The 12,754-nt window shown below is 24.3% G+C and overlaps 1 long non-coding RNA gene across 1 annotated transcript; it reads left to right on the plus strand.

The window, feature by feature from the left end:
- The first annotated feature begins 11,504 nt into the window (after positions 1-11,504).
- LOC105114879 (uncharacterized) lies at positions 11,505-12,006 on the plus strand. The gene is made up of 2 exons (XR_840232.1): positions 11,505-11,841; positions 11,878-12,006. It is a non-coding gene; the product is annotated as an uncharacterized LOC105114879 (long non-coding RNA).
- Positions 12,007-12,754: the final 748 nt, after the last annotated feature.

The following is a 12,754-nucleotide window of genomic DNA, read 5'->3' on the forward strand; positions in this document are numbered from 1 at the left end:
CACTTATATATATATATACTTTTTAATATTTTTAAATCATTTTAATACACTATAATAAAAATTATTTTAACAAATAAATATTGCTCTATCATACTAAAATAGAGCCGTAGTGGAAGGTTATTATATTATTGACGTAACCAAACTTTGGAGTACTGATTAAAAAAAAAAATAACTGTGCAGCCAAGAGCAGAATGATTCTTTCCGGAACATGATTGGGATAAGATTGACATGTTTAGAAGCGTATAAAGAAAGCTTAATGATATACGAGTCTCTAATTTGAAATGTAAAATGATGGCAAGTCTTGTTTATTTAAATGGTTTATTTCCAACCAATCATGGTTCATCTTGCGTCAGGCTTTTGAATTCACTTTCAAATATTAGCAAAGAAGTAGCTTGTTGGCACACGCTAAGTGGAGGGTTGTTTCGTGTTTTTTAGCCTAAAAAAATGTTATAATATTAGGAAGTAAAAAATTTAATATGTAGTAGTGAAACATTTTCAAAATAATTAAATGATCACATATTAGATAATATATTCTTTAAAAGAAATATTTAAAGGGCATCTAAATAAATCACTTTATGTTAATAATAGTTAATCTATTAAATTTATGATAATGATAAAACTATAGAAGAGGTAAATTAAAAAACTCAATTATAATAAATAAAATAATAAAGGTTAAAGTAATTAAAAAAACTTAAAAAAGATCTAAGTAAACTTATATCGATAGTCAGCATAACACTGCAAATCATACTAAATTTTTCAAATATTAAAAAAAAACAAAGTTAAGGTGATGTTAAAATTTATAAAGAAGTAAAAGAAATTTGAAATTCTGGTTTTTGTCGATTGAGTTTAATAAGTTTAATTAATTTAATAACATGAAAAGATAACTAAAATTTAATAACATTAAAAACTAAGTAAGCCCAGGTGAATTGTCTAGACTCGAGTTAACTTTTTGAAATTATAACTTATGAAATCTTAGACCCTGACTCAATTAAGAAGCTCAATTCTTAATAAAAAAAAACACAATGTCAATCCGTGTTAACATATTAAGTTTGTGACCTGATTTATTTTACTAGAATTACCAAATTTAAAAAACCTTGAAGCCCAATTTTTCACTAATTAAATATTAAAAAATAAAATTAAAAAAAATATTCAATCATACAAAAAAGATAAAAAAAATAACAATTATAAAAAAAAAAAGAACAAAAAAGTTCAAGCCCACCTAAGTACACCCTGCATACAAAAGAATAAAAAAATAGCAATTATAAAAAAAAAGAACAGAAAAGTTCAAGCCCACCTAAGTACACCCTGCCACACCCATGATTAAAACATGAGATTGGGTAACTTGATGAAAAGAAAAATGAGAAAAATCATTACCCAATTAAAAAAAATTATTGTTAGCTTATAAAAACTATAACCTAAGCCATTTAAATGAAAACATCAAATATAGAAAAACAACAAAGTTTAATTCTCAACAAACCAAATATTGAATAATGAAATTCAAAAAAAAAAAATCAACCACACAAAAGGATCTAAAAGAAAAGTAATTAAAAGCAAAAAAAAAAAAAAGGTATGAGTATGTCCATGTTAACTCCCAAAACCTTCAAGTTAGGTTATAAGATTAAGATAACGTAATAGAAAGAAAAATAAAGAAAACCATGAGCTTATTTTGTAAAGAAAATAAAAATTTATGTCGAGTAATGAGATCAAAAAAGAAAATAAGTCAAAAAAACAATATTTGCTTGTGTTAGTTTATAAAACCTATAACCCAGGCTATTTGATCAGAAGCACTAAACCTAAAAAAATCCATAACACCTAGATTTTTAAAAATCAAATGTTAAAAGATAAAATAAAATAAAAAGTCAATTATAGAAAGGTATTCAAAAGTAAAAATTACAATTAAAAGAATGAGGATCGGATTTGAAAACAAAATGAGAATGTGGATAATTTTGGATTGAAGGGTTAAATTTAATAGAAAAATCAATTTTAAAAAATAATTAAAAGAAGAAATCACCAATAAAAGGACTAAATTTTTAAAAAAACATAACAGATTAATTTTTTTTATCAAATGATGAAATTAAAAATAATTGAAAGTATATAGAAGGGGTGAGAAAAATTTTATAAAATAAAAGGAATCAAAACCAAGATAAAAAAAAATAGATAAAATGATGAAATTGCAAAAAACTAAAAACTTACAAAAAGATCAAAGATAAAAATTAAAAATTAAAAATTAAAAATTAAAAATAAAAATCAACACTCAAATATACGTAGCTTAGAGGATTACCCTAAATTTTAAATGATTAATGTGAATATCAAGAGAGGAGAGAGAAAATTTAAAAAAAAATAAATATTATCGATGACAATCCACCAAGAAAAACAAATGTGAACCGCATTTTGAATTTGATTGTATTGGAGGGTTTTTTTTTAATTTTCTGAAGATTTTTTCAAAAAACTTCCTTTCATAATTAAATAACTTATTTATTTAATTTTTTTTATATTTATATTTATTTGGTTACCGATTAATATTTATAAAATATTAACAAATTATTTCTTGGCATATAAGAAATAGAAAAGAGACTATCATAACTTAATTGCACCTTTCAATTCAAGGTTCTTAATTTTTTTAATCTTTTCATATTTCATATGTTAACTTAATTGCACCTTTCAATTCAAGGTTCTTGATTTTTTTAATCTTTTTATATTTCATATGTTAGCTCATAAATTTTAAGTTTTTATTTTTCAATCCTTTAATGTTAATAAACGAGAAAGAAAGTTAATAAAAAATGAGAAGGGAGAGAGAAAGGTTTTGAATAGCCATATTTTAGCAATAAAAAAATTAATTTTTATATCAATGAGTTAATATTAAAAATTAAAGTTTATTGTAAGTGGTTTTGGTCTTTAACTATGTTAGAAAAATCAGACTAGAGATCGAGATTTTTTTTTATTGGCTTTGATTTTAAATTTTTAGATCTTGTTTGAAATTAAAAGAATTTATTAAGTTTCATAGCATGTTATTAGAGTGTTTTCATGTAGAAAAAATAGGTTTTTATAGAAAAAAACTTAAGACTTTAACTTTTTGATGACATGAGGTATTTAGAAAATATACAAGTTAACGGCATGTTGTTTGATTAGGTAAATGACGTGCTGTCCATTTTATATATAAAAAAACTTCTAGAGAATGATGTGTTTTTTTTTAAAATTAAATATGTGAGCATGGCCTTCCAAACCTAAACACCTGAGTTTTTTTTTTTTTGCTAGACACATAAAATAAAATTCTCTATAATAAAATTATTAAAGAATATTTAAAAAATTATCTAATTATATTATGCTTTTCATATAAGATTGTAACCTTTTATGGTAATGATAACAATTATATTGTGAATTATTACATATAAATCTAATATTGCAGAACATTTTAGAAACTTTTCTTATGAATATTTAATATTTATTGAGCATAAAATATATATTTTATTATTTTTTATTGCAAATTTCTTATATGATTTTATTATTTTTTTCTACAATCACACTAAAATTATCAAGTTATGTTTTTTTATTAAAACTTGTTTTTCATAAGCCTTTTTTTAATGCATGTTATAAATAAAAAAAAATTTAATAAGAAATACATGAATAAGAAAATGATGTTTTGATTGAAGAGATATATTTTATCATCCTTAAATTAAATTATTTAAATTTTTTATGAATTACTTTTAGTTTTTATTCAACAAACATATTACTAATAAAAAAATATGTGTCGTTTTCAAATAAAAAAATTGAATAAGAAGAAAAGTATATTTATTTTCCTTACAAATACTTATTTTAATTCTTGTAAAATTAAATAAAAATAGATTTTAAAAACTATCACGCCGAAGAATACAAGCACATTGGCTTGTTGAACCTATACCATGCAAGGTGGGTGTTGCTAGATACCTGCCAAAGGTGGTATTTTTGTCATTCAACCCACCTTGAGCCATGACTAGAAAGGGCATAATTAATTAGGTCTCTGTCACTTCAAACGAAGAGATAGATGATAGATGGTCACAATCTATTAAGATATAGCAGGAAAATGCGATGTAAATTATATTTTATAAAAAGTTAAATATTTTTTAAAAATTAATTTTTTATATTTTTAAATTAATTTAATATACTAATATCAAATATATTTTTAAAAACTAAAAAAATATTATTTTAATAAAATTAAAAACATTTTAAAAATTAAAAATTATTATAATTATCATACCCTTTTGTATTTTGCATTGTTTTTTTTACATGGTGCTCTCTCTCTCTCTCTCTGGTTCAGCTGTGGAGTCTTGTCTTGGAGATTAATAAAAAAGAATCATGTTGAACCAACCAACCTAGGCTAGGATTTCATACACCAATTAGCGAACCCAAATGAAGTGGAACCGCATGGGTTAGCCTCATGTTGCTCCATGACACACGCAAGAGGCCTGAAATATCGAAGTCATTTTCTGGGTTTCTTTTTTTTCTTCGCAAACGAAACTTCGAGTGAAATTACATCCGAGCACGTTTAGCCAGCAGTTGTGTATCCGGCTGTATTTGGTTTTAGATACAGCTACAAACGTCGCCAGTGGTAGGGGGATGTTATTGGTTCATTTTTTTTTCATAAAAAATATAGAAAAAACTAAAATTTAAAAGTGTTAATTTTAGGCCTGTTTTGTAATATTTGATCTAAAAATTATATTTATAATATTTATAATAATATCAAATTTACATGATTCAAATTTAAATGAATTTGACTACAATATTAGACCTAAAATCTTGAATATAAGTTCGGCAGCAAGGTCATGTTATAAAAATATGATAATTAAAAAAAATTCATATCACATAATGAAATTAATGAAAAAATTAATTGAAAAGAAAAAACAATAATGGAAAGCATTATTTTGATGAATACTATTTTGTAAGGAGAGGTATAGTAAAATCCTTTCATAAGATTACAATAATCTAATAAACAGTAAACAAAAATAATCATAAAGTTTAATTATTAATCAAATAGCTATTAAAAAATAAATTGAAAGGAAAAACTACTTAAGAAAAAAAAATTAAATCAACTAGTTTATTCTGCTAAATCAGGTTAACCCGTCAAATCTAGAATCCATGTCATGAGAGTGTGATAACTAAATAGAAAAAAATTAGTAGTAATAAACTAAATTAAACAAAAAAAGATTAATTAAAAAGAAAAAAGAGCAAAAACCTATAACTAATAATATTTTTTCAAATTTATTAATTATTATATTAGCACTATTCATTATAATAAAAATAATATTATTTAAAATATAAATAATAATATTTTTAATATTAATAATAATATTAAACTTGCATTACCCAACTTTAAGTGAATTACGCTGCAACACCAAGTCCAAGAGCCATCGGTTTGGCTACAACACCAGACTCAAGAGTTTTGGATGTGGGTCTAACTGCAATATCGTATCATGAAAGTGTAATAAATAAATAGAAAAAAATTAATACTAAAAAATAAAATTAAATAAAAAATATTAATTGAAAAGAAAAAACAAAATATTATTCCAATGAATAGTGTTTTGCTAGGAGGGGTACAATAAAATTCTTTTATGAGATTATGATAATCTAATGAAAAGTAAACAAAATAAATTATGAAGTTTAATTTCTAATTAAATAGATATTAAAAGAAAAAAATAATCAAAAAAAAAATCTGAATTAATTGGATTAACCTACTAAACCAGGTTAATCTGTCAAACTTGGGATCCATGTCATGAGAGTGTGATAACTAAATATATAAAAAAAATATAATATTAACACACTAAATTAAACAAAAAATGATAAATTAAGAAGAAAAAAACAAAGAAAAAAAACATATAACTAAAAGACATCTACTTTTCATTATGGATTTGCACAGTGCAATCCATTATGAAAAGTTGATATATTTTAGTTATAGTTACAATATTAAAAGATAAAATTAGAAAGAAAAAACTAATGAAGAAAAATAAATCTGAATTGATTAAGTTAACTCATCAAATCAGGTTAACTCGTCAAACATGAGATTTATGTCATGAAAGTGTGATAACTAAATAGAAAAAAGTTACTATTAATGAACTAAAATAAACAAAAAAAATGAATTACAAAAAGAAAAAAACCAATAGGTAGAAAAAACTCATGAAAAAAGAGAAAAAAATCTTAATTAACCAGGTTAACCTATCAAACCTGGAATCTATGTCATGAAAATTTGATAACTAAATAGAAAAATACTTAATATTAACAAACTAAATTAAAAAGAAATTAATTAAAAAGAAAAAAACAAAGAAAAAAATAAAGACATCAGCCTTTTCAATATGAACTCAGAAAAATGTTGATACCTTTTAGTTATAGTTAATTATAATATTAAAAGATAAAATTAAAAAAAAATTACAATATTGAAAGATAAAATGTTGATGCATTTTAGTTATAGTTAATTACAATATTAAAAGATAAAATTGAAATAAAAAAACTAATGAAGAAAAATAAAAATAAAAATGGAATCAATTAGGTTAACAAACCAAATCAGATTAATGGTCAAAATTAGGATTCGTGTCATAAAAGTGTGATAACTAAATAGAAAAAAATTAATATTAATTAACTAAATTAAACAAAAAAATTAATTAAAAACCAAAAAACAAAAAAAAACCTACAGGAAGAAAAAAATAATGAAAAAAAATAATTAAAAACCAAAAAACAAAAAAAAAACCTACAGGAAGAAAAAAATATGAAGAAAAAGAAAAAAAAAGTTGAATTAACTTGGTTAACCCGTCAAACTAGGTTAATTAGTCAAATCTAGAATCCGTGTCATGAAAGTTTAATAACTAAATATAAAAAAATTTAATATTAACAGAATGAATTTTAAAAAATTAATTAAAAATAAAAAAAGAAAGAAAAAAGCAAAAAAAACTATAAAAAAGGATTAATTTAAAAGAAAAAAAAACTACATGACGAAAAAAAACAATGAAGAAAAAGAAAAAGAAATCTGAATTAACTAGATTAACCCGTCAAATATGAGATTAATGTCATAAAAGTTTGATAACTAAATAAAAAATTTTAATATTAACATTAAATTAAAAAATCAATTAAAAAAGAAAAAAGAAAGAAAGAAAAAATCCACAAAAAAACTATTAAAAAAAGGATTAGTTTAAAAGAAAAAACAAAGGAAAGCAAACCCACAGGGAAAAAAAATAATGAAGAAAAAGATAAAAAAATTGAATTAACTAGGTTAACTTATTAAACTAGTCTAACTTGTCAAACTTCGGATCCGTGCCATGAAAGTTTGATAACTCAATAGAAAAAATAAATTAATATTAATAAATTAAATTAATAAACAATTAAAAATAAAAATAAAAATAAAAATAAATCTAAATTAATCCGTCAAATCCAGAATCTGTGTCATTTGATAATTAAATTGAAAAAAAATGAATATTAACAAATTAAATTAAACAAAAAAAAATATTTATTAAAAAACAAAAAAAAACACAAAAAAACACCTAAAAACATTTTTTTTTATAGAATGCAGTGTATAATTCATAATAAAAACATAAAGAAAACAAACAATACAGTTAACAGAAATGATTGTAATTATTTAATGAAATAGGATCATCCTTGCTGTGGAGTGCAGGATCTATTGAGCTTTTCATATAAAAACAAATAAAAACTAATGGTCCATTGGAGGTTATACATCGAAGAGATTATTTTTTTCCCCTTAGACTGAATTATAGTTTTTTAACTCATCCGAAGTGCAATTTGTTTTGTGCTTGAAATTGGACAAATTAACAAGTTGATTTAGTTAAATTCAATTGGTTTAGTCGAAAGCGAAAAGAAAAGAAAAGAAATGATGTTATGACTTAGAAAAAACAAAAGAATTGGTTTGATCCCCATTCATCCTTATGTATTGGAGTATTTTTTTTTAATTTATCCATATACCTCTAATTGAATTAATTATATTCTTAAATACATATTAAGTTTCTATTTGATTATTTAGATGAGATTTTTATGTCAATCCACTAAAATTAATCAAGAGAAAATAAATATACATATTATATTAAACTGTTAATCTAATAAACAATTTGAATGAGATGTTATTCTAAGAAAAGGTTCTCGTTGAGGTTCATATACATCAATCTAAGTACTATATAGTTCATTACTATTCATTTTTATTTTTTTTATAATTAAAATAAATATTTATACGAAAAAATAGTTTAAATTCTGAAAAAAAAATGTTAGATGAATTATTCTTTTCTCATTCATATAACTATCGTGATTTGAACAAAATATATGTTTTTTTTATTAGCAACACATTTTTGAATAAAAGGGGATTGTAACTAAAATAAGGTTTGTAAAAATTTTAAATGATTGGAATAAGTATGAAAACTATATCTTCTTAATTTAAAATCTATTTTCTTATTAATAAATTTATTTTTCGTTAATAAAAACATGTTTTATAATTAGAAGCAACATTTTTTTAAAATAAAAACCTATCAAAATCTTAAAAGGAAGTTTTAATAAATAAAATAAAATAAAATAATGCCTTAATATTTTGAACATGGTTAAAGATAAAAAAATTAAGTAATATTATCAAATTAACTAAAAAATATATTAAAAGATAAAAAAATTATTTTCATTAAATATTCATTAGTACCTTCTGAAATGTTTCTCCATGTTTGTTATATAATAATTAAAAAAATAATTAATAATATTACCATCAAGCCTATAATATTAGTTAAAAAATAAAAAAACTGAATAATAATTTATATATTATTTTATTTTGAGTTCGTTTTAATTACAATCTAAAATGTACTTTTTGAAAAGAAATGAAAAAAAGACCTAAAAGGCTACCGACAACAAGAGCCCAAGCAACTAGGCCTTAGAGGTTGGGCACAAACATCTAGCCTAATACAAAGGAAGCAAGGTTTGTGAGTATGACTTATTTTAAAAATAGATAATATGTTGTTTGATATGTTATTTTTTTATTAAAAAAATTGCTGAAAATGCTTATAAAAAAATATAATTTTTATTGAAAAAATATAATTTTTATTTTTTAAAATTTTAATTATTGAGTAATTATAATTTTTTTAAAATTTTTAAAAGCATTTTCAGCAATTTGTTTTTATTATATACTTACATAACAGAGCATTTTTTAAATAAAATATATACTTTCAATCATATTAGATGAAAAAAATTGATAAAATAACATATTAAAGAATTGGATATTATACAAGAATATAATATAGACATGATTAGAAATGTATTGATGTATTATAAACTTGTCTAATTATATAAAAAATAAATTGAACCACCCATCAAACATTAATTAAAAGGACTTTTCTACCTTGTAAGTTGTGAAATTTTATATTTATTTTATGTGATATGTTTGTTTAGCACTTTATTATAATATATATATATATTATTTTTTAAAATTATTTTTATATCAATATATCAAAATAATTCAAAAATATATAAAAAATTAATTTAAAATAAAAAATTTCAAAAACTTTCAAAAATATTTTTTTTAACTTAAAAAAAAAACGTACTAAAAAAAAAAACCCCAACAAAAATCATTAACAGGAAAGCACTCTCGTTTCTTGGCAATTAGGACTCCACAACTTACATAAATCCCACTCAAAAACCCACGTTGCTTTCTCAAAATTTTAAAATTAACCCCCGATTTGTATTCAAGCCAAGTCTCGTTCTCAAGGGTCTGATAAGGAGAAGCTTCTGATTTTTGTGGGGCACACTGGCTAGTATTAACGTACCAAACATCAAAGCACTTGCCGAGTCATCACCCTACCAGGTCTGGCACCTCTCGTACTCGATTAATCCTCTCATATTAAATAATGTTAAATTCAACGCAATCAAACATTGTAGAAATCTCAACCTTTCATTACCAGCAATCGCTATCATCGTAGAAGTTTGTCATAGCAGGTGGATAATTCAGAGACGCCACAATTTAAAATTTCCATACCAATAAAAACAATGGCATTATAAAAAGCTATGAAATTCTTAACTTAATTTGGTGTAGCTAGATTCAAATAATTGGGATTGGCCGTATATCATGTTCTGGAAATGACGCCAGACTCAGAAACTATTGAATTTAATAGTGCGTGAAGTTTTAGGCACGCTGAGTTCGATGCTGGTCGAACTCAAGAGATGATTAGGTCTGTTAAGTCTCAAATATACTGAATTTGATATTGATTGGACCTAAAAAATAATTAAGTTTAATATCATTAATTTTAGAGATTTTTATATAAAATTTTAAAGAAATTATATCTCAACAAATAAATTTAATTAAATAAATTTATATTCTATTAAAACTTTTAAATATCTTTTATGGTTGGCCATATCATTATTTTTTAATTGGATGAAATGAGTGGAATATTATTGACAATACAACTCAAAATACCACAAAGATAAAGTTATACTCCAACCTATTTTTTTCAAAATAAAACAAAACTCATGAGTTATAGTAACACAATGAGACATTCAAAACAAATGTTCACAATCTTCATTATCTATTATATATATATTTTTAGAAAATCTCTTTCAAGAATATTATTGTATTTTCTTTCTTTAAAAAGATACTTATTTAGGAGATGTAGTGTGATAGCGGTTGATTTTTAAAGTACTTTTCAAACAGAAATGCAATAAAATAATATATTTTTTATCTTTTAAAAATTATTTTTAATATCAGCAGATCAAAACAATCTGAAAAAACAAAAAAAAACTTAATTTGAAGCAAAAAAAAATTATTTTTTTACAAAAAATTATTTTGAAAGGCAAAAATAAACATCCTTTTAGGCATTAGAAAGTTCCTACCTCTACTAAAAAAGATCTTTTGCATGTACTAACCACAAGTCATCTAGTTTATCAAGCATAAAATATAACCCATCAACCACCTTGGCTAAAACAATAGATGAGATTGATACGATGAATTGATTTACTAATTATCTAACTCAAAATTTTTTTTCCTAAACTAATTGATTTTTTTTTTATTATATATATATATATATTATAAACCCTAGAAGTCAGTAAATGGAAGGCCTCTCTCTCTTTTGAAAACGGAAACTTAAATTATGATTCATGACAAACCTTCATTTAAACAGCTATACTAGTAAGCCTAATGATTTATTTAAATTTTAAAGATAGTATTTAACAAATATAATAGAAGAAAATGATAACATCTCAACATGAGAACGAAAAAAAAGAAAGAAAAAAGATCTGAGTTTTGTTTCTTTTTGGCGGAAAACACAGACCTTGGATTATGCACAGGTATCGATAAGCAACAATGCTTAAATATCGAGACCCATTCGATACCAAATGCTTGATGTAAAAGACATTAAACCTGGATATTTTCATTTGCTACCAGTCAAACTTTTGAAATGTGATTTGTTTTTTTATGCGACGTAGAATCGAAGCCATAAACCACAAGGAAACCACTATAATAATAATAAAACGTTTGACAAGTCCACCAAGTTATCCTCTTCCTAAAGTAAACGCAATTGAATATTCCAGCAAGTTTGTATATAAAATGGTTTTAGTAACAACATATTAGAGCCATAGCAAGCCTTGTGTTAGGTATATCTTAGGAAATTAAGATGGCGAGAGAGTTCATAGTTCATGAAGGTAGCGTCCCTTCAGAAGCAGGCTTCCTGCTTGATTCCTCTGAGGCTTTTCTGTTGTTATGCATGATTGTTGTTTCCTTATCAATTATTTCAATGGTCATATTGGCTTGTGGTGATAGTAGTTCAGGTGGACATGGTGGAGGTAGAGGCCACCACAGTCGGGGGGGCTTTCCTGGAGCTAGTGGAGGTGGTTGTGGTGGAGGAGGTGGTGGTGGAGGAGGAGGAGGAGGTGGTTGTGGTGGAGGAGGAGGATGTTAAGAACTTTAGTGGAGTTATTTCTACGGAAAAAAATTAAGATTTCTCATGCTCTTTGAGCATTATTGTTAGCTTTCATTTATTTATTTAATAAAGTTTCTCATGCCATTTTACACATCCATCGAGCTTAAATAGCTTTTATAAATCACTTTAAAGAAGCATTCAAGGTATGCTATAGTATAAATCTATGAAGTCAACGAATAAAACATATTTTTTTAACCAAACCAATAGTTAACATTAATAATCATATTATTAAAATCATATCGTTTACATTTTAATTTTACTTATTTTTTTTTTATTTTTTTTTTTACGTGGGGTGTCCGGGCCAGCTTACGCGCACCACGACTAATCCCCACGGCCCACTGAACACCCTGCAAACCCAGCAGGCAGGTAAGGCAGCGCGGGGCTGACAGGCATGCAACTCCAAGGCTCGAACCCGTAGCAGTAGAAGGCGCAAGACGCCTGCCACCGCTGGGCCAATTATATTTTACTTATTGACTTGAATTCCTTGTATTTTTTTTTATTTTTTTTTTTACGTGGGGTGTCCGTGTATCCTATTATAGCTTGGTTTAATTCTTAACAATAACAAAACCAAAATACCGTGTGTGTGTGGATATATATATATATATATATCCATTTACACTATTAATTGAAATAGCATATCAATGTATTAGCTCTTAAAAAAAAGAAATATTAAATTGACTATTGAGGACATTAATGTCTTTTTACAAGGAATACTAGTTATTACACTACAAGATTTCACAGTTTTACCGACGTACAAATTCCGTTAGTGTGTGATTAGAAATTTGTCGGTGATTTTTTTACCGACATCATCACCGACGGATTATGTCCATCGGGTTACCTTT

This window comes from Populus euphratica, unplaced genomic scaffold (assembly GCF_000495115.2).
Source record: "Populus euphratica unplaced genomic scaffold, PopEup_1.0 scaffold592.1, whole genome shotgun sequence".
Taxonomy (NCBI): Eukaryota; Viridiplantae; Streptophyta; class Magnoliopsida; order Malpighiales; family Salicaceae; genus Populus; species Populus euphratica.